This window comes from Ambystoma mexicanum, chromosome 6q (assembly GCF_040938575.1).
Source record: "Ambystoma mexicanum isolate Mex_15411 chromosome 6q, UKY_AmexF1_1, whole genome shotgun sequence".
In the NCBI taxonomy this organism is placed as follows: domain Eukaryota; kingdom Metazoa; phylum Chordata; class Amphibia; order Caudata; family Ambystomatidae; genus Ambystoma; species Ambystoma mexicanum.
The window spans coordinates 1,343,774,452-1,343,797,728 of record NC_090937.1 but is presented as its reverse complement, the minus strand read 5'-3'; positions in this window follow the sequence as shown (position 1 = coordinate 1,343,797,728).

The following is a 23,277-nucleotide window of genomic DNA, read 5'->3' as shown; positions in this document are numbered from 1 at the left end:
GCCTTAGCAATGTTAAATTAAATTACATTAGTGTTCTTATGCAAGAAACTGGGATGAGCTCCAGTGACCTTGAAGCTGGAAATCTATAGTCTTTTTCTATAAAAAGTCGTTCACTGCTCTCTAGGCTTTTTTGGGTTTGAGCACCAAGTGTTCCAATAAATAGTAAACAAGAGATAGCAATATGAAGGAACCACAAAGCTGCAGAAAGACTACAAACCTCACTCAACAGCTTTAATCTGATTATGGATAGGGATGAGCTAAGAAGACCATGAATAGTTTACACAAGCTAGATGCTGTTCACTGATACTTTTTGTTTGGGAAACTGTAAGTTGCTGGAAGAGCTTAGCCGACCTTGCTTCGTTAACAGAAGTTAGATGTTGTTCGTTGATATCTCTGCTACGGAGCGAGGATCCCCCCCTCCCATTTGTTTAGACAGCTTTTAGCTGTTATTGGCATTAACAGTGGAAGCCCAGTCAGTATAAATGAGACAGGCTTTAAGCAATGCCTGCAGTTGTTCGGTGGAGAAGGTGGGAGCAAGACAGACTTGGGGGCAGAAGAATGGCTGGGGCTAGGGGAAGCAGAGGCCTTCCAGAAGGGAGGGGTCAAGTCACTCCATTTTACCTTGCTGGATTGTAAAGCCATTAAGCTGTGTTTTTGGCTGTTTTGAGGCATTTTGAGTCCCCAAAAGATTCTGCCTATTGACTTTTGAGCAGAACCTTGATTTTGATTGAGTCGTATGGGGAAAAATGTAGCTTTTCTCCCCCCCATGCAAATCTGTTCACCATCTAAGAGTTGACCTTATTCTTGATTGACTACATGCTGGTACCATTAATCCCAATTATTCATTTCTTTTTGAAGTACTATTTCATATTTTGTATGATATTTTGATGGTGTTGTCATAGGTGGCTTTTTGATACTTTGTGGAAATTTGTTGGCTAATTGTTTTCATTTTTCCTGGAATGTGTAAAATGCTACAGGCATCCAGTATTCTCCAGCTCTCATCTCCCTACCTTCTACATTTAGTGAGCATGAGTGGCTTTTTACCCTTCATTGATATCACATTGAGAAAGGTATTGAGGTATTGATTGAGGCAGATTGAGGTTGCCTATCATGATTTGGTGAGGCAGGTGCTTCTATGAAGATTGCCTAGCATGATTTGTGAGGTTGCCTATCACAGCCTGCTGAGGCAGGTAGTTGGTTTTTAAGGTGAATATGATTTCTTGGAGAAGGTTGATCAGTCTTATTCTTGATAACGGTTGAGGCAATGACAATGATTTCAGTTTTTAAATTAGTGACTTTTTGCATTTTAAGGGCCTCATCATGGGTTGAGCGGAGCAGTAAGAATGAGGCAGTAATAGCGTTACCGCTGCATTACCGCTCCGCCAAATCCCGAGTTTGTGCGGAAATCTGGAGATTTAAATGCAGCTTTGAGCTGGAGCTAAATCTTGCCACTTTCTGCCATTTGCAGCACTATTACTGTGGCGCAATTTGCGCTGCAGTAATAGTGCCGAAAATGTCCCATCGGGTCCAATGGAGCCAATGGGAATGTGAAATTCCCACCCCCACCCGCGCAAATCAGGATCCGGCGCTAACTGAGCCAGACCGAGTTGCAGTAACATTATTAGCATTGGGCGTTATCCCGGTGCATTTACCCCCGGGATACCGCCTAACCCCTGATGAGGCCCTAAGTGTGCTGTGAATAGTGACAAAAATAATAAAAATGTTTCTTTATTGCTTATTTCTCATTATTAAATTACTTTTTTACATGAGAGCATAAGAAGCATTTATTGAGTGTTCATTACTGAGTGTTCTGTAATATGTAATTGAACATGAACTTAAAGAATGGGGTATCTATTTAAATGTATCCTATATTGAGGTTTTATTTATGGTACATGTATTTTATTACACACCAAGGGTTACTGAATGATGTGAGCAGTGGACTATCAATAAAAATATATGTGACATTGGTAAATCCCTCCTGGGCCTATGACAGAGATTAGCCACCTACTGCTGGGATTGTTGACTACTCTCTTTACTGATGCACAGGGATGGGTATATGCTTTTCCCTACCGCTACTCCTACTGCAGCCCTCTAGGGGGACTTGGACACTCCCCATGGGTGGAGGGATGGCTCTGGAGGTAGGGGAGATAAAAGTCACATCTCTACTGGGGCTGGGACAGGCAGTCAGGGGCCCCAGGCCTCTCCAGAGGGCATGTCTTGAAGGTGTCCTAACCAGTGCCCCAGGCGTCCAGGGGTGCAGACCCAGCCATTGTCCATCAGACTCTGATGCAGTGCACCAGCCACATTACTAAGCTGTTTTCCTCATGAGGACCCCAGCCTGATCTGAAGGGCAAAGTTCAAAGGCATCTAGGGCATGGCCCCAGATGGCTAGGGGTGCACGCCATCCGTGGCTGCATAGATAGGTTAGCGTTCACACAATAACTGCGCTACAGATTTAATCCAATGTTGAAATTATTATTTTAATCATATATCTCAACTCTTGTGATAACACGTGTTTCGGCACGTCTTGTGCCTTTTTTAAATCTGGGCATTTGTTTGTATAAAAACATGCATTTCTTCTTTACCAAATCATTTCAACACATCCATGTTTATTTAAATCATGACAGAGAGGAGGGAGTGGTGAAGGGGAGGAAAGTTAAGGTCAAATGAAATAAGACACCAAATAAAAACAAGGAGAAAACACCAAAGAAATAGAAATAAGACTTGTGATTATTCATTTTCAATTACATTTTGCATCATATGTCTTTTTGAAATATATTGCCCCTTACTTCAACATTATTTCCTTGATTTTAAACCTCCTCCATTTTTTCTTTACAGTTATTTCACACTGTGATCAGAAACAAACTTCTATTCAAAATCCCATTGTTTAACTTTTAAACCCATCCTTTGATTTATTACTAACAATTGAGATCCTTATTTCTAAATATTTAGTTACAAATAGAAGTACTTGGACATTGGTGTCTTACCATACATGTCTGTTTTTATTTATTCAAGTCTTTCACCTCAAAGTTCACAGGTTTAATCCCAACTGAAACACATTATATATCATCTTTCAAATGGCCCTGGTGTATCATTTCTTTCCTTTCATATCTCCACAGCATCCAAACATCGTTTTGATTACATGTTGTCTACCTTATTATGTATGTTACTCCAGTAAAGTTGGCAACCCCCTACTATTCCCAATCATATTTGGTCCTCTACTCTTTAAATAGCACCATCCTACTCCTTATGCACATCTTATCTTATTTTACTTTCACTTTCTGCAGGCTGCTCAGCGTTACAGATATATACCTAATGTGTCAGCGCATCATTCCTCTATCCACGCTTAAATCAAAAACCCATTTCATAGTCCTTGCGTGTCAGTTTCCTGAATCTGCGCGAGACACTAAGCCATGTACATCATGTGTGGTCCTAATACCCAGTGGTCGAAGTGAGCAGGAGCGGACGGGAGCGGTGCTCCTATACTTTTTTAAATAAAGTTTTACAGCTCCTATACTTTTATTTTAATAAGAAACCGTTCCGGAACGGTTTCGTTTTAAAATAACAGTGTAGGAAGAGGTTATAACTTACACTTTCAGTGCACTGCACTAAACATTCCCTTAAACTGCAGGCAAATGTGGTTTGGTGTTTGTATTGTGTGTGGGAGGGGGCAGGGCGATGGGGTTTGTGAGGGGCGGGGCAGGCCTGTAGGAAACATAGCTCCACTACTACTTTTCTTACACTTTGACCACTGCTAATACCATACTCTGAGCATGTTGCTACTCATCATTGAAATGCCTGCTATGTATGAGCACATCATATCTACCCATATTGCCTTATATCACGTTCTTGCATGTCAGTTTCCTGATCACGTGCAAGACACTGACTCATGTACCTAATTGTGTCTTCAGTTTTTGCTAGTTTAACCATGCAACTTACTTTCCTTTACATCGCTCGATCTACACACGCAGCCTCCTGACCGGACATTCTCACTTTCTCCAGTCCCGGTATCTTGATGTAGCTTTACTCTGCTAGGGCTTACCTCAAAATACTAGTCTCCTGTGTCTGCGTGTCAGCTCTCCGATTGGAATGGAGATTCCGACTCTCACGTCTAATGTGAACTTTGGTTGCCATGGTTCTCTTGTCAGTCCCTCTTTACTTTCAATTACCGGACATAAACACTCACCATCTTTTTGGGAAGATAACCACATTGTTGTTAGTAGCTTATGGGCTTACTGCCATACTTTGTGTCTTCCTGTAGATATTATTGAGTTCTTTCTTGTCTTCAAAACGTCATTTACACTCATCCAACCTTTAAATTTGAATTTAATTATTTCACAATACATACACACAAACGTACTGCATGCAAGTTCAGAGAACCTCACTCCCACTGCTTCATGTGTGTCAATTACGATGTATTTCCATCTTTCGTGATGTGAACAAAAAGTCCATATTTACTTGACTTCAATTTAAATTCTGGGTAAGTGCATCGAGGATTTGTTTCTGCTTCAAATCAGTATATACTGAAGCAATTTAGTAGTGCCACACTGTGCACGTAATACATTTGTCTAATCTCCCATCACATCAATCAAATTATTATGTTCTTTCATGTGTTCAAAACGTAATTTACACTCCCAACTTATTAAATTCGAATTTAATTATTTTCCAATACCTACACAAAAATGTACTCCATACAAGTTCAGAGAAACCTCACTCCAACTCCTTCATGTATGTAATGTTATTTCTGTTATTCATACCGCAAAGAAAATGTCCATCGTTCGTTAGTGATTTGTATCATGTGTAGTCTTGTATTCATAATAATCAGGAGTTTTAGATCTAGTGTCAACATTTCCTGGACTCGTTCAAAACGTGAATTAGTTGTCTACAAAAATGATACCATTTCATTGGGCCTCATTACGACCCAGGCGGTCCGGAAATAACGGTGGCGGTAAACCCGCCGCCACCGTTGTTTCTGGACCGCCTGAGTCCGACCCCTGCAGGTGGGAGGTGATGTTCCCGCCAGGTCTGACCTGGCGGGTTTAACACCTCCCACATGCAGGCAGACGAGGAAACACCGGCAGCATTACAAGATGCTGCCGGTGTTTCCATGATCCCCATTCCCATTGAGTCCTGTAGGACTCAATGGGAATGGGGATTTACACCATTCCGCCGCCGTGATTCCCGGAAAACCGGGGTTGTAATGCCCCGGTAATTCTGGGAATCACGGAGGCGGAATGGTAATACGAGTCCGGCGGTAACCAGGCGGTTTTACCGCCTCGGTTACCGCCGGATTCGTAATGAGGCCTATTGTCTTTGTTCGATCCAAGTTTCAATGTTCTGAATCTGCAATTGAGCCTTGCTTCTGCTTGTCTCAGTAATACCTCTCTGTTTCTACCTCTCCTGCCCAGTGTCACTCTTTGTAATCTGATGAATCTAATGTCTTGCTTTCTGTCAATTTGATGTTCGTTTTGCCAATGATGTGCAAGTGGCAGTGTGGCATCTTGACTTCCAATTGTTGACAAGTGTTCTCATATTTGTATTCTCATCTCTCTTATCTTACTACCTATGTAGATAAGTTTGCATGCACAAATTATAGTGTAAACCACATATGTTGACCTGCAGTTAATATTCTCCTTGATTTTAATTCTGATACCTTCACCATCCTGAAACACGTTTGTGCTGTCATGTGCGTATTTACATAGTGTGCAGGTAGCACATTTCCTGAAGTCTATAACATCAGATCTCAACCAGGTTTGGATTGGTTAACCTGGTTCATCGGGGAGTAGTGATGGACTCAAATTTATCTTCAAAGTCTTGGCTCTTCGGTAGATAAAGGGCGTTCTTCCACCAATTTGGATATATGTGGGTCCAGTTTCAAAAGTTGCCAATTCTTATTCAGGATTTTTCTCATCTCATAATTGTTTGAGCACAATGTTGTTGTGAAGCACGCTTTCTCCTGCTCTTTCATTCCTGACTTTTTTGTTGGAATCAAAGTTTTTTCCCTTGCCATGCTTCTTGCCTTTTCACGTGCCACTCAAATATATTTGCGTAGATATCATCTCTGCATGAATCATGAATATAACAGGTCACATTCCTGGGAAAATTTGCAGTTTCTTTGTGATGTTGATATTTTCAAACCCAGTGAGATTTCACCACGCTTGGGCGGCACTGGGTAGACCATTGCTGTCAAGTTTCCTTGTTCCATACGAGACACCTCAAGGCTGTCCAGTTGATTTTGTTTCATGCACTGCCTTTCTATGTGAGCTGACAAGTTGATTTAGCAAGCCCTGATGAATTTGTGAGCCAGGTCATTCATTTCTTGGACTTGTTGCATGACACTCGGGGGAGCACATGTAATAGTGATGTTGTAGGCGGGGATGTAGTCACTGTGTGGGGTGTTTTTCAGTACGCTGGCCTGAGGTGAGTTGGTCCAGCTGTAATGATGCTGAGGGTGACTCAATGAAGATGCGAGCCAGGTGAGTCATTTTTTGGACTTGTTGCATGGCACTCACTCAGTGGAACACACGTTATGGTGATGTTGTGGGCAGGGATGTAGCCAGTGTGTGGGGTATTTTTCAGTGCATTGCCCAGAGGTGAGTAGGCCCAGCTGAAATGTTGCTGAGGGTGACTCGATGAAGATGTTAGCCAGATGATTTATTTCTTCGACTTGTTGCATGTCACTCAGGGGAGCACACGGTATGGTGTAATTGGGTGCAGGGATGTGTTTCCTGCTCTAAATTTCTTTTGAGGCATTCTACAAGGGGTGATGGTTGCTGTTGAGCAGGGTCACAGGGCTGTGGCATGCCTACACACCACACCTCAGGCAGTCTGGGTTGTTTTCAGCCCATCCCGAGAAGGACATTGCTACCTGACTGAGGACAGCTGGAGCAGGCTCTAAAGGGCAAATGCTGTCATGTGAAGAGGACGTTCCTGTTCAACGCAACTTGCACTTTTCTCTGTCTGTAGCACTCCTTACATGAAGATGTTTCTGCTGAGGTGTATTATTGGTGCAAAATGGACTAGCCACCCCACCTGTATATTAGGGTGAGACAAGCCCAGGGTGGAAAAAGCAGTCCTCCCATGCATTGAATCCTGGTTACATTATACAATGTGCCTTTCTAATTCTGGTCTACTGTGTCTTATTGGGTTTCTGAGTATACAATTATTGGTGGGGAGCAGGATGAACTGGCACCATACTTTTGATTGTGTTGTGTGATTTTATGTCAGCAACACGGATACTGTTGTTTCCACTTGTAATAACTGTGTTAGTGATTTGTGCACTTGATTTGATAGATATGGACACACAGTTTGCCTCTCCCATATGCACATTCTCAGGGTGTCGTTATGGGAATTGTGTATCATCCCTATTTAATCATTGAAGACCATCAGGGATATGCCTTCACTGTGTGTGCTCCACAGGGGCTGCAATTCAGGTAAAGTATGTTTGTACGATGTGATGGTGTGTCTCCTGTCCATGTACCCTTTGGCCTGCCAAGGGGAGGGTTGGTATCTGTGAATGAGGGCATTGTCCCTCTTGCAACTCTATTGCTATGCCACTACGTGTGGCAATATTGTGGAGGAAAAAGCATGCAATTATTGATCTGACATAATACTTGTGGGGCATATAGTAGTACACCACCTGAATGGTCAAGGGACCCCCGAGTGTGACTTTAGCACCCAAAACGTGTGCTCTACCATGCCTCTAGTGGATATGGGTGCTGCATTTTACCTTACCTCACCTGGGATGGCTAGATTCTTGAATGGTGTGAGCAGGAATGGTTAGAGCAGGTAGGCAATGCCCCTGCAAAGGTGGAAAGTGTTATTCTTAACATTGGTTGTCATGGCTGTTTTTCTGTGTGTCATGTGACTATTTGCATGTGTGTGAGTTGATACTCACTGATGAGCCAGGTGTTCCCAAAGGTTCCCGATGGCAGGGCCTTGTATAGGCGAAAATGGCAGTAAATTAAGCTATCATGTGTGCTTCCTGAGTAATTGGCATTCACCTGCCTGATGACTCCCTTGGTGTCACAGTTCACCTGTGCATTGATGTAATGCCAATGTTTCCGGTTGTGATACATGTGTTCCCTCTTTTGGGGGGGCTGTAGAACTAGACGGGTACAGTTGATGGCTTTCCGTACCTGTGGAAACTGTGCAATGCATAGAACTCCTGGGACACTCTCTACCTTGCTGTAAGTGTGCATGGCATCTTTGTGTGTCTATTGTATGGAACTCATGGTGGCAACAGTTAAAACAGACACAAATAATCACAGTTCAAGGGTGTTTATTAAACTGTATGCAAGTTGGAAAAATTCCTAATCTAAACCTAAATCTAAGATGGGAGCAAGCGTTGACCATCAAATAATAATAAGGAAGTCCTACTGGCATTGTGTTAAATAAAAAAGTCCTATACTAAGAAACCTATTGCCAAACCTTACAACAAATACAAAAGGGGTGTGGGATAGTTCCAAAGAAAAGAAAGAAGTATTCACAAATAATATGTCAGGATGCGGTTGCCGGGCACTCCCTTCCCCATGTTTTGTGAACAGAGTAAGGTGGGCTCTTAGAGCACAGCACACGCTCGAGCTTCTCCAGCATGAGACGTCAGTTCCACTGGCAGCTCCCAGGACTGTCGATGGCCAAGTCTCATTTCTGTTGAAAGTATCTTGCCTTCGAGGGCCAAATAACAAAACAAAAAGTCCCTTCAATGCAATCAAAGTTTGTTTCCTGGTTTCACTTAGGGTGAGTATTTTTCATCCTTGGGTCCGTCTCTTCTGGGTGCTGACCCCTTTTTACTTTCAGCCTCCCTCCACCGAGTTTACTAATAGCTTTTCCTTCCTTCACAATTCTTAATGTTTTCTTAAACAGTTCCAGTGGACATCCCTTAATCTGGTTGACGCTTGTCAACACACTGTTTCTTGGGACTTTTGACTTGCCCACTTCTCTTCGGCATCCCTCATCCGGGTTCACTCTTGCCAACTACACATTCACATTTGTTTCAATGTTTGCATGATTCACTTCCCTTGCTTTCTTTAAAGGTCTTAGGTCAAAGGTTTTCGACTATACAGTGATTTTGCATGACCTCCTGTATCACCACTTTGACATATCCTGGTGGCTCTCCTATGGCCTTCTGGTATCTGTAGTTTCACTCAAACAGGGAACAACCGGAGTCTCTTGAGATAACACCCACGTGGTGCCAGTTCCCTCTGCAGCTGGTCTCCTCTTTTATACTTGTGGCTTTCTTTGCGCTTTGTATGCTGTGCTGTGTATCCTATGGCGGTAATAAAGTGAGATGTGTGTCCTCATTTCCACTCCGAGCAATTGTGCAATGAAATCCATGAATTGGGGTTTGTTTGCGCCTGATAAGGCATTTTTGCTGCTTTCATGGTACATCCCTCAACATGCCCATGTTATTCCTTGTTCTTCCTAACTGTGCGCAAACAATGGGGAATATTCATGTTCCGCCCCTTATTTATTTCTTTGTGCTGTACCTTCCCATATTTTTCACTGTGTGTGAGGCAAAGCGCTCAACACAGCACAAAGTAGAGAAGGAACAGCGAAAAGAATGATGTATGAATCAGCAAATTAAGTTTTGCCTGGAACAAACTGTACTTTTACCCTTCTTGCTGCGTAAATCTTTCTGTGAATTAGGCCTGCATACCTTTAGTGATTTACAAAAAACAATGAGGAAATGCAAGAGTTGCAAGAAAACAGTTTTAATGCAAGTTAGAGCAAAAACAGAAGACGGCCGGGAGGAGACTCTTGAGAAGCCCACATTACATTATAGTATTTTGACGGATGAAAACCACCAGATGAACATTGTGGGATGTATTGACCCACTCCGCTACGCTATGCGGCATCACCCTGCCAGTTATGGGGAAAGAAACGACAATGGCAGCAAAACCCTTGTGCACGCCAAAACCCTAAACAAACCGTGTGCTTCAGCACACAAAAAGAGGGATGCACAACCTGCCACCCATGGTGCATGTGCAGTGGAATAGAGCACACCCTGCAAAAATGTGCCAGTGGGCTCCATGACCAGCAAACAGAGTGCAGAGAGAGAAGCAGCAAATGAAACCCAAAAATGTGCCTACAATTGTCATTTGCTTTGTTTCCTAAAAACTCCAAAATGCCTATAACACAACACTTTTTAACCTTCACAATATTACCTAGTGTGAAAATCCATGTATCAAATGAAACATGGGGAAACATACAAAATCTGAAAACTGACAGCCTCTATGGCAAAATCTGGGTGCAGTCCCCGGGTCGACCTGAATGACAGCTGTCAGAGGAGTACTAAGGCAGCTTTAAAATGACCTAAAACTCAAAGGTTTGCTGAATTAGCAAACATAAACAGGATTTTTGCAAAAAAGGAATACCGATTTTAGTTGTGTTTTTGATTCCACAGATTTTAAGGCCAAGGAAGAAATGTATTTGTATGTGATGCAACACATTTAGGGTTTGTTAGGTTTAATAAGTAATTAGCTTGGCTGAAGTTGAAAAAACTGGGAAAGCAGGTTTTTCCCAGAAGGTGGGCCTTCCCCTCAGCAGAAACACACGGGGAGATGGTAATTGCAGGGTAGGACAGAATATGGTCTACAGAGAGCAAAGGAACAATGACAAGGCTGCAGTCCAGGAAACCAGAAGTGTAAAAAGGGGTCGTAAACGGCCTCTGGAAGGAACAAAGAAGGGGGAGCATGTTCCTGGACTGCAGGGAGACAAAAAGAGGCAGAGCCAAGCGACCATCTGTTGCTAAACATGAACAAAGAACACTTTTTAAAAGACTTATAACTTGTTATTCAAAATGGTGACAAATATAAAAATTACAGAGTTAAATTAATTTCTGGCTGCATGTGTGAAGAGGCGGCAGAACTGTGTGACATGTCCTGGACAGGAATGGCAAGATATGTGGTTTTATGCAAAATGTATTACTGTTAGAATTGTGTAAATTTACACACATATCCATATGTTAAACACGCACATATTTGGAAATGTACATACAGTTTGGACATTGTGTACATAGCAAAAAGGACAACATTTTGTAGAAAGTTGATACCAGATCCCACAGCTGTGAGATTTTGATGAGCAGATACTCCATAAAATATGCAATCTGTGTATGTGATTTTTATAGAGGTTGCAGATGTGTAAATATATATATGTTGCCAAAATTAGACTTTGTGATCCAGTGACCCAATCACCTTTCAACGGGTCAAGCTTAGCTAAGCCTGCCCATACACCCCTTTGTGATGTCATTTTTAAAGCATAAATAGAGACAGCTGAGAGCACATAGGGACTCACTGATCCAGCCACCTTCCTGATTCCGGTGAAGCACTCTGATCCAGCTTCCTACATCCAGCTTTAAATATTCTTCCAGATCCAGATGCCCAATCTCTTGCCAGAAATAGAGACTATTAATTTCAGCAAGGCCCCAATCCTCACATTTATTCTCCCCACTCAGTAAAGCGCTGTGTGGTGTGAGAAGGCCATTTTGAACCTGTATCAAGAAATTCTCTGGCTTGCCACCACTAGGCGTGCCTGAGGAACTCGCCATCCAGCTGATCCAAATATCCACAGACTAGGAGAGCAGATCCTGTGCCAATCTGGCAACCGGCCTAGAGGATCCAGTTCCGTTCCTGATGTGCTGTTTTTCCTAGACCCTGATCCAATCCATGACCAGAACTGATGGTGCCATTTAAAAATGTATCTAGTGAGCATAAATAGGAAGAACTGTGTCCCATGGTATAATTGCAGAGTCTTGTCCCTATCCAACCCATCCTATCTTTCATTCAGTACCAGTATTGTTAGATGTACTTTACATAGTCTTATCCCTATCTTAGACCCATCCTATCTTTTCTTCAGAACCATATTGTTCGAACTATCTTTGCGCTGACCCTTTCTCATCTGGAGAAGTCGAGTTTCCTTATCAGGTGGGTCACCCTGATCCAGTGGCTTTAATATTCCTGTGTGGTATTCACTTCTTCATACTCATCCCCTAGTGTAAGCAAACCCATTTGTCATTTTCAAAAGTGCATTTCTGTTTTCCATTCTCACGCCTATTTTACAAAAACAACCTTTACTAAAACCTCTATAACTCCCTCAGTTTTTGTGATAGAAACGAAATTTCAACTCCTACTTCCATAGCTATCCATAGAACTGCAACTCGGTGCAATTCTCCCCTTATTGCAAATATCGCACCCAGAAAAGTTTGCAGTGAATTTTCATTTGAGAAATGTTTACACATGTAAAATAGCTCTAAACTGCTTACGACTTGGACCTTGAGATTTCCATTGTTTTCTGCTGACCAAATCATTGCTTGTGCGTGTGTGCTACTGTTCAAAGTGGCTTCCATAGGCATTTATAAGCATTTCAGTATTTTTGACCAGATTTGGTGTTTGCCCAGTCCATTCTAAAGACAATCTTAAAAGCCATTCTGACAGCTGTACAGTGAATTCCGTTTTCACTTGTGTTTGAAAGGGTGGAAGTGGGGCTGATATTCTGTTTGATTTGTGCCATTCCTGAGTACCTGCTCTCTGCTCCTATCTCCTTACATTGCCATTGGGGGGTTGAAGGGTGTTGCAGGGGGAACTGCTAACCACAGTGCTATCTGATCTGAACCAACACAAAAGTATTATTTTCTGTGCTGCATTGTTTTGCTCATTACTTACCCCTCGTGTATTAAAGATATTATTCAGTGTTCTGTCACCCCATTGGTGATTGTTGTTTATCAATTAAAACAGGTTGTGATTACATTTTAATTACATAAATAAATATTTACCTTTGCAAACCAGCCTGATTTCTGGTTCAGTGTGATCAGGGGGGTTCCAGGAGAAAGGTTTGATATGAGTGGTATATCGTTCAGAATATTGAACTTTTAGACAAAAATAAATAAGGATTTCAGTTGTGCAGTACATGCTGAGCTTTGACTTGGGTGTGTGCCTGATTGAAATCACTTACAGCTTGGTGGCTCGTCCGGGATCCTGAATTAGACATACCACTTGTGACAGTCTAACACAGCATGCTAGCTGATGGGGTCCATACAGCTTGTTGGGTTACCACACTGTGCTAAACTGTATAAGCACCCTTCAATAAAAATACTCAAAGGAGTTGGGCCTGCTGCAAAAGTAAAGTAACCCTGAGATAAACCAGAAGGAAATTAATATTTCCGGAATGGCGACCCCAGTGGAATTCAATATTGCAAGGGAATACCTACTGCACAAATTGACTGTCTGGGGTGAATGGGTAGAACAGGAACAACAGGTAAGGCTGCAGGGAATAAAACAAGAAGTCACTGAAACCAACCTTAATATCTGGCAGGACTGGGGGCCATTACATCAAGCACTCAGTGAGCTGTACATGACCCCTAAAATAAAAGAGGAGCAATGCAAAATTGCCAAAATAGTGGCCTACCTGTACCTCCACATAGGAGTCATACAGGAAAAGTAGGCAGACCATGTAGACTTCACAAAGAGGCAAGGGGAAGCAATGCGGAAAATTCAGACTAATCTGGACTCTGCAGAGCAAAGGCTCCAGAGTAGCCAAGAAGCTGAAAAAGAGGCTAGGCATTATGCCACCAAACTGCAAGAAGAGATGATGCTCTTACTGTAAAGGAAGGCAGAGCAAGAGGCCCAGGCACAGACACTGCAAAAAGAGTGTCAATAAAGGTTGGATTCTCTACAACAGAGCCAACAAAAGCTGGAGCAGCAATTAAATTGTAATAGAATCTGCGCAGGGCAGATAGTTGCCCTAGAAAGTCAGATTGATGAACTAAAGGAGGAAAATAATAAATTAATAGTGAATGATCTCCACACTCAAGCAGATTTTGATGAGGAGCGCCAGACATTATATGCCATTAGAAAACAAAGGGACGACCTAGCTGCACAGAGGGGCACTCTAACTCAGGAAAGGGATGCCTTAGGCCAGGAAGTCAGTCATTTAAAAAAAAAGTTAGAAGAAAATCACCTGGCCCTTCAGGAACTTGGTGAACTCCAAATGGATTATGAAAAGCTATTGGAGCATACCAGGTGGGTGGAGGATGCTCTGGCAAAGAATAATCAGACCAGTAAGTACCAAATTCAGGAGGAGAGTCTCCTGCAGCAACAATTGGCCCAATACTCCCAATTCAGACAGGAAGCACAGAGGGACAATGAGGCTCTCTGTGAAAAGAATGACAGGCTCCATAGACAGATAGCCATGTAAGAACAACTCATAGAGACCAGTAAGGCCTTAATAGAGGAACAAAAAGGTCAGATTCTGGCATGTCAACAGAGAGTAGGGGCTGAAAGAGATGAGGTAAGATGGGAGAGAGAAACCCCTGAGCATAACCTCAGGAACCCTGGCATCAGGGACTTTAATCCCTTCAATTCCATGGTCTCTGCACCCCCATGTCCACTGGCTCATATGAACCAAGGCCCATGGGGATGGTAGACTTCAACATAATGGTAAATATGGGACTGACAGATCAACGCCTCCCAGAAATGGATGGGCGGGCATCTCTGTACAGGCTCCCAAATGCTAGGGCCAGCCTCACTGATCAGGGAGACTCCAGGGAGGGAAGAATCAGGGAACTGGATCCTCAGAAATATCAACTACCTAGAGAACAGTCAGTAAAATCTGGTGGGGAATTCCATGAGACTAGGCCCCTAAGAGCATCTTAAAAATGTCTTCCCAGCTAGGAACGTGGGGGGATACTCAGCCAATCCTAGGAGCAAGAGAGAGTCAGGAGACTGTGCTGAGTGCCACAGGTCCTAAGAGACTAGTCCCCCCCATTCTGCCAGCCATTACCAAGCTTGTAGAATCAGGGAGAGCCTAGAGGAACAGACAACCACCTCTGGTAGCAGTGCCTCCAAGTCAGGATGAGTGGACCTGGGTGACCAGAACTAAAAAGGCCAACAAAGTTAAGAGAGCTTTACTGAAAGATCCACTGAAGAAAATCAAAGCTCCTAGGAGCGTCATCACGCCCTATCACAAAAATGACAAATATTCAGTTTGGGAGCACCGCGAATTGTTTCAGCAAATGATGGAGACTTTCCACCTGAAGGACAGCCAAAACTGTTTTCAGTATGTCAAGTGGACATTTTCACCTGAATACTCCAGCTCCTTTGCGGGGCTGGAGGATCAGAACCATTCAAGATGGTCCAACTATAGGGCAGCCACCCTAAAGCATTTCACTATTCATAGAAACCCTCAAGAGGCCCGCAAGGCAGCCTACAACCTGCAATGTGGGGAAGACCAGGCAGCACAAGAATTTGTCCAAGAACTGAAACGTGTCTTTGCACAGACCACCCGGAGGGTGCGCACTGACAGTAGGGAATTTGTCAATACCTTCTTTCATGCCCTCACTAAATACATTATGACCCAGCTACTGAGGGACTTTCAAGAGAAAAGATCACTAGACTGGGTCATTGAACAAGCAACTCGCATCTATGAAGTGCAGAAGTCACTAGAAAGTAAAAATACCAACAAAAGCCCAAAACCAAGCAACACCCCTGCTGCTGCTAAGGTGGTGGAGGTGAAGGTTGCCCCATTTTAGATCTGGAGATGGAGGGGCCTAAAAACCTTCCGGTCACAGAATCCTACCAAACCCAGACTCAGAAGGCCCTCTGGCCAATCCCAAACAGGGAGTCAGGGAGGTAACCCCACAAATGGGACTCCTAACTCCCCTGACTACATCAGCCCACACCACAAGGGCAACAGACCCATCCTGGGCTATGTGTGGACTCCTGCAGCCCAAGGGCGGGGGTCCAACCAGGCAGCTGCCAACCCAGGAAACTTCCCTTCTCACTTTCCCCTGGAGGGCAGTAATCCCCCAAATGCCGGGTTGAATTTCTTTCCCCGGTACCCGCCAAACACCGACCCCCAAAACAACCCTTCTTTCTTCAGACACTTTCCTGAGCCCAGACAGCCCAATCAGGGAGAGGGTAGGCCAAGGGTGGACGGGTACCAAAACTATCCTAACCAGGGCTATTATGGAAGAAGGGATAGTTACCCTTCCCGTGATCAACCAAGGGTAGACCAGAGGACCCCGTAGCAGCCAGAGCGGGTGTCCCAACTGGAGCGCCAGGACCAGAACATGGCAAAGGATCTGGGACGCATGCTGAGGGCTCAACAGAACCCTCAGATGATCATGTCGACTCAGAACTCCTCAAATCAAGGGTCTGGTGCTCCAAAACAATGACGGGTTAAGAACCCCGACAACCCACTGGTTCCCAGGGAGGAGGCACAAGGGGAAGGGAGGTGTAAAGCCTTAGAGGAAGCTTCCTTCCCCACTTGTGAAACCCAGGAACCGGAACCAGAATCTCCTGCCCCCGAAAGTCTGCAAACCCAGGAACAGAGGGTGGGTAGGAGAAATAAGGAGCCTAGAAAGGCCCATTTTGTGGAGGAGGTGCGAATGTTCCAATTTGAAGGAGAGGGGTCCTCAGAGGATTCTAGGAAAAGGATCTTCTCCTTCCGGGATGGGGGTACTCCTCCCAAAGAAAAATGGTTCCCAAGAGATCCTGATCAAGACTGGGTAGATGTGGGGACCGAGTTAAAACCGCCCATCATCAAACCCCAGAATGACCAGCAAGAAAATCCCCTTATTCAAAACAATTCTGGTGACTGCCTCCAAAAAGGGGGGGGCAGCCCAGAATCAGAACCAGGGGATCCCAAAACTCCACCCATATTCAACTATCCTGTTTTCTTTACAGCTCCCCAAGCTCACATCCAGGATCCTGCCAAAAACCTATTCTGGCGATTGCCTCCAAAAAGGGGGGGCGGCCCAGAACCAGAGCAAGAAGAGTCCCTATCCCTTCTGAGGACAGTCTCAAACAAAGGGGGGGCAGCCCTGGATCAGAAAGGGAGGATCCTGAGACTCCTCAACTCACTGAGTATGAAACTGTGTGCTCAGATACTCAAACTATCCAACTCCATTCTGGGGACCGCCTCCTAGAAGGGGGAAGCAACCCAGAACCAGCCAAGAGGAACCCCAAACCTCACCAACCACTTCTGTTGATTGCCTCCAGAAAGGGAGGGGACAGCCCAGAAACAGAACAAGGGGAGCCCTTGACACCCCAAATAACGGTGTGTCAAAATTCTGTGACAGATTATGCAACTACGACACTGTCTCTTGACCCAACTATACTGGTGTCAGAGTCAGAAATAAGCAAATTGGCCATCAAGCTTGCCCAGAGCACCCTTTACCTTTGCCCCTTGAAGGAGAAGGAAGGTAGATTCTAAGCCTCCATCCAGGTGCAAGGGCAATGTGCAATTCCAGCACTGGTGGACACTGTATCCCAAGCCACCATGCTGTAAAAGAGGGTCTTTGAGCAGCTAAATTCGGGAAGGGGGAGAGATACCAAATCCCTCACACTCCTCTTCCCGGACAGCTCCAGAACTTTGATGGGAAGGAAATTCCTGCTGAAGGGTCTGCAGAGCTGGAAATTAAAATTGGGCAACACAAAATATCGCACCCGGTATTGGTTGTGGTGTCAGAGGGAACCCCCTGTCTATTAGGGAATGACATCCTCCACAGATTGTCTCCCCTCATAGATTGTGTAAACAAGGTTCTCTGGACTCAGACTAACCGACCAATAAAATTAAAACATAGTGTCAACCATGTTAGTTTAAATGGCACATGCCACATGGTTGAACAGAGACCTGACAAAATTGAATTCCACTTCCAGAATAATCAAATCCCTGACGTGACAGTAATTGCAGTAGGACAACAAACTGGTGATGGAGAGTCCTCTATATTTCTGAAAATCAACCTTCCTTCCAGTCTAAGGTGGCATTCCACACTGGAAGGAAATACTCTGAAATTCTATACAAACTCAGAAAATCCCACTCCTATAGCCCAAAATGATGAGAAATCAGCTCAACATTTGGCTGATATTCAGAAATTTGGAGAGCAGTTGTTCAAATCTATTCAGTTAAATGAAGGAAAGGACTCTGTTCTCGCCTGAGTGTGTGTGAACAACGGTAAGAGCTTCATCAGCTAGGCCATGTTCCGCAAACTCCCAAAATATCCAGCCATTCCCACATTTAAACTGTTAGACAAATTGGAAATGGACCTGGAAACATACAATTCCAATACATCTCCTGCCTAGCAGGTGTATGCTCAAAATGTCCATAGGTAACAAGAGAATAGTCCATAATTGTTGGATCATGCGAGATGTCCCTGCTGCATTTTATTTAGGCCGTGACATCCTCAATCGCTTTGCCATTAGTTTGGACCTAATAAATTTCAAAGCCTGGTCCCGATTAGCGGCTAATCCCATGGACTTTGATGACCCAGAGAAAGCATTTCGGTCAGCTCAGCTGCTGCCATATGCAGATGAAATTCAGATTGGAGAGGAAGTCACTATCCCAGAACGGACGTGACAATTCTCACTGGAAGTAAAAATTAAAAGAGGACAGAAACTGAAAAATCCTGATGCCTATGTTCATCTCAATGCTCATTTCCAACAGCAAGGGTTGTGGGTAAACCCAACATCACTAGTCAATATGGACCACAACACCATTCCAATAGAGATGGATAACAGCGACCTAAAGAGTATCACTCTGGGCGCAGTCACCTTTATTGGAATGGCGGTTGATGATCGACATTTTTCCATAGATTTAGGTAACAAACTGTTACGACCAATCCCCAAGGACTGTTTTGACAGTGATAGCGACAATGACACAACACCAGACAGGATCTTCACCCGGCATGTGGGGAATTTCCTGGTGTATTCTTCCTGCCCTTATGGTAAGGAATATGTGACCTGTGACTTCAGGAGGGATGAGGTGGTGTTTCAAGTCCCCAAGGACTGCCTTCCCCACCTGAAGCCATCAGTCCAAATCAGCACTTTGACCAGGGACTTCTCTGCCCAGCTGGAGGAGGCCGCTGAGATAGCCAAACCAGAAGTCTTTTCAGGTTACAGGCTGATGGTTGAAGATAGAGTCAACCTAGATGATGCCTGCGAGACTCTGGAGCAAAAGCAAAAATTGAAACAAGTTTTCTTAGATTTTCAAGATCTCTTTGTGGTGGACTCATCTGACTGTGGTCGCACCAACTTCCACACAACAACAATTCTCACCGACCCTGGCATGACTCCAGTGTTTGTGAAACTATATCGCTTGCCTCTCGCATCAATGGAGTCCCTTACTGAAAAAATTAAGAACTTTGTGTCCAATGGATAATTCGTCCAGTCCACAGCACCTTCAATAATCCGGTGCTGGGGATTTTGAAACCAAACGGCCAGTGGAGACTCTGTGCTGACCTAAGGGAGCTCAACAAACGGGTCCATACCTCCCGATTGTTTCTTCCCTACATTGACCAATGGCTGGCCCAGATGCAGGGGTCAAAGGAATTCACGACCATTGACCTGACCAACAGGGGGCAGCAGTACACTTGAACCCAGACTCCCTTAAAATACATCAACTCCGGCAATGCATTTAACATCATTCTGCTTAAGGCAATGCCCGACTTGGGTGAAAGGGGTAATCTGGCCTATGTAGATGATGTTCTATTCAAAAGCTCAATTGTGGAGGAACACATAGCGGAGATCCGATATGTTCTGACACAGTTGAGGGCTCCCGGAGCAAAACTCTGTTTTCAAAAGTGACAGTGATGCAGAACCCGTGTCAATTTCTTGGAGCATGAGATAACTCCTGAGGGTGTCTGTCCCCAGGAAAATAAAGTAGAAGCACTCCAGAAAATAAAAAAAACCCACAACTCTGCAGGAACTAAAGAGCCTCCTTAGACTAATTACAGCAGAAGGTTAATTGAGGAGTACGCAGAGATCACGGGACCCCTGATCCATCTTTTGAAGGAGGGGGTCATGTGGGAGTTGGGTCCAGAACAAGCCGAGGCAGTAAGACAACTCAAAAGAAGCCTCTCACAAGCAGCTTTCCTAGCTTACCCTGTCAAAAACAAGGAGTTCTTCTTGGAGATAGGGTTCTCAATGACATGCTTGACTGCAGTATTATATCAAAAGCATGACAAGGTCAATAAAGTAATCTCCTATGCGAGTAAGACTTTATCCTCTGTGGAGGAAAAATTCAACGATTGGGAGAAGGCACTCCTGGCAACGATATGGGCATTGAAGAATTACCACCCGTTTATCCAGGGGGAACACATCATAGTGGAGACTCCACACCAACCTTTGCAATTTCTTCAAAGTGAGAGAATCTGGGCCGGAAATATGAGGAATTCCCAAATAACTTCCTAGATTCTGTCAATGCAAGACTTTCTTGTGGAGGTCAGATATGGCCAAAACAAGAAGAGTCCCCTCGCGCAAGGTCTGGCTGACTTGCATGCTTGTGCCAAAGAAAACTGTCTCGAGGACGAAAGTCTTAAAATCAAGGACAACATGGAGGCCTAGCTTAATTCCCCACACAAAGTCTATGAAGAAGACAAGTGTGGGGGAATGCCCACTGTCTATGTGGATGGGTGTTCCTACCATGTTGACAACAACGGGGAAAAGGAACTTGTGGCCCGTGTAGGGAATGCATGGGTGAATGATGCCTCAGAATCCCCGCTGGGAACAAAATCGGTCCCTGAAGTAGTCAAGTGGCAGAGCTGATGGCTGTGCATCAAGCCATCCTCACTGCTGTCCAACACCAACTCCATGGTCTACTGGTCATAATCACTGATTCAGATTTTGTACGGAACGGGTTCGTGGAGCACCTAGGTAACTGTAAAACCAGAGGCATGCTATTTGCTCATAATAAACCTTTGAAACACGGAAAATGAATACAGAATATTGATGATCTGGTCACCTCGAATGGGATGACCATCTATTGGGAAAAGATCAAGGGTCATTCTAAAGTAGAGGGGCCAGACACAACTGGAAATTACCTACCTGATCAGCTGGCCAAAACCATAGCCATGCAAGGGGATCTACTTGAGATCGAGTCCCTGTTGGGAGAAATCCAGGTCACTGCTATCACTAGGTCCAAGACAAATGCTCCCAATGAACTCTCAACTGTACAATGGAGTAAGGAGACCCCAGATGCTGATTTGATTACGGCTGAAAAAGGGGATCAAATAATTGGTAAGTTTTATCAACATATTGAGGACCATGAGAACTTTCCCCTGATAGATACCGATTGCATTGGGAAAGAGGATCTCAGAGTGTTGATGAAATGTCCAAAAATGTTCCGAATCCAAGACGGTTTGTTGGTGAGGAGATCCATAGCTGGCCATGACCAGTTGGTGGTCCCTACCTCATTCCGAAGCCTGACGCTAATCAGGGGTTTCATACGACATTAGAAATCTTGCGTGAGTTTGTATACTGGCCACACATGGGGCATGACCTCGACCAATACTTGAAGGGGTGTCTTGTGTGGGCACAATTTCAGCCTACATCACTCACACACCGTGCTCCCCTCCAAAAGAGGGGGATGACACTGCCTTGGTCAGATTTGCAAGTCAATTTTATCAGGCTTGTGATTCGCTCCTCTAAGGGGAACAAGTACATGTTGACCGTAACATGCTTGTTCACTAAATGGGTGGAATGTCTCCCGGCCCCAAATTGTAAGGCAGAAACAGCAGCTGCCCTGATGATCAATCACATCTTCTCACGTTTTGGACTACCCCAAAGGATTGAGTCTGACCGAGGTAGCCACTTCACTAGCGAAGTGATGACAAAGATGTGGGTGATACTTGGGGTCAAAAGGAAATTACACATTGCCTACCGGCAATCCACTTGTTACAAACTTGATGGTCGTGCAGAGTATGGGCAACCCCTCTGTCCCCAAGTATCACACTGACAGCACCAGAAATACTGTCTGTGCGATCTTTGAAGCCACAGGTGGAAGTCCGCAAGCCTGGACGTGGGACACAGCCGGAAGAACCCCTTGAACGCTGCAAGGCAAGGTGCAATGGTGGTTAGAATGCAGGACAAGGTAAAGTATATGGAATGCCAAATACAAGAACACAATGTACCTGTGAGGATATGAAGGTGGTTCTGAAAGAGGCCAAGGAGGCGTTGACCTTGAGACGGCTGTTGGCCAGGCAGTGGGCAAGGTGAACACCTAGTGCAGGACCGTAATCCCAAATTGGTACGTGATTCGTGGAGGAAAACCAAACAGTCCAAGGTCAAAACATTCGATCCAGGTAGATAAAGGGTTAAGCAGAGCAGTCCGTTGGGCGAAGCGTAGCAGTCAAACCGGTAATCCAAAGTACAAAAACAGTTAAAGGACAAGCGTAGCAATCCGTGAAGCAAACCGTGGTCAGGCGATGGGTAAGATCCTTGGAACGAAGAAATGGGCGACACGTGATCCAGACGAAGAACAGCTGTGAAGCAACGCTTTCTGTTTCCGGGCGTCCTTTATCCATCCGGCAGAAGTCACGTGATGCATGTACGGAACAAAAGCGTTGCGTCGTTGCTAGGAGACAGGGAATCACGGGATCCGCGGCGCGCAGTGACGCGCGGTTCTCCGCAAACGGCGCAAGCCGATGCGATGATGTGGTAACAACCTCCAGTTCAGCTGCCACAGACGTGAAGGGCGGTAAACGCCAGTCCTAACATTCTGTGACCGGGAGTGAGGGGTACGTGTGCCAGATTTTGTATGTCGGGTAAAAGGGCGAATGGGAGTTGTGTGCGGGGAGGGGCGTGACCTAGATCGTGTGGTCGGCGTGACAGAGTCCCCCCTCAAAGGCCCACGACCCCGTGGGCAAGCCGGGCAGTCCCTATGAAAACGCGCAACAAGCCGCGGAGCCCGGACATCCCGGGAAGAAACCCAAGAGCGGTCCTCGGGACCATACCCCAGCCAGTCCACCAGATATTGGAGGCGACCCCTGTGGAAACGGGAACCCAGTATCGCACTGACTTCATATACGTCCGGAGAGGATACAGAGACAGAAGCGGGCGGAGCAAGGACACGAGTAGGAGCAAGGTAGGGCTTGAGGAGGGAAGTGTGGAATACAGGGTGGATACGCCAAGCAGGAGGAACAGAGAGGCGGAAAGCCACAGGATTCAGGACCCCGGCGACCCTGTAGGGACCCACAAAACGAGGTAGCAGCTTCCGACAACCAGGTATCCGTAAGTGTCGAGTCGACAGCCACACCCGGTCGCCCACATGATATTCCGGCGCCACGGTTCTCCTCCGATCCGCCTTAGCCTTCATCACCATCTGGGCTTCACGGAGGTGAACCAGTGTTTGTGCATGAACCCCGGTCAGATCGCGCACACAGGCATTGGCAGCCGGAGTGGTAGAGGAGAAATCAGGGTGCGGCAGGGTACGCGGATGCTGACCATACATAGAGTAGAAAGGGGAGAAACCAGTGGCTGAATGTCGGGAGTTGTTGTAAGCGAA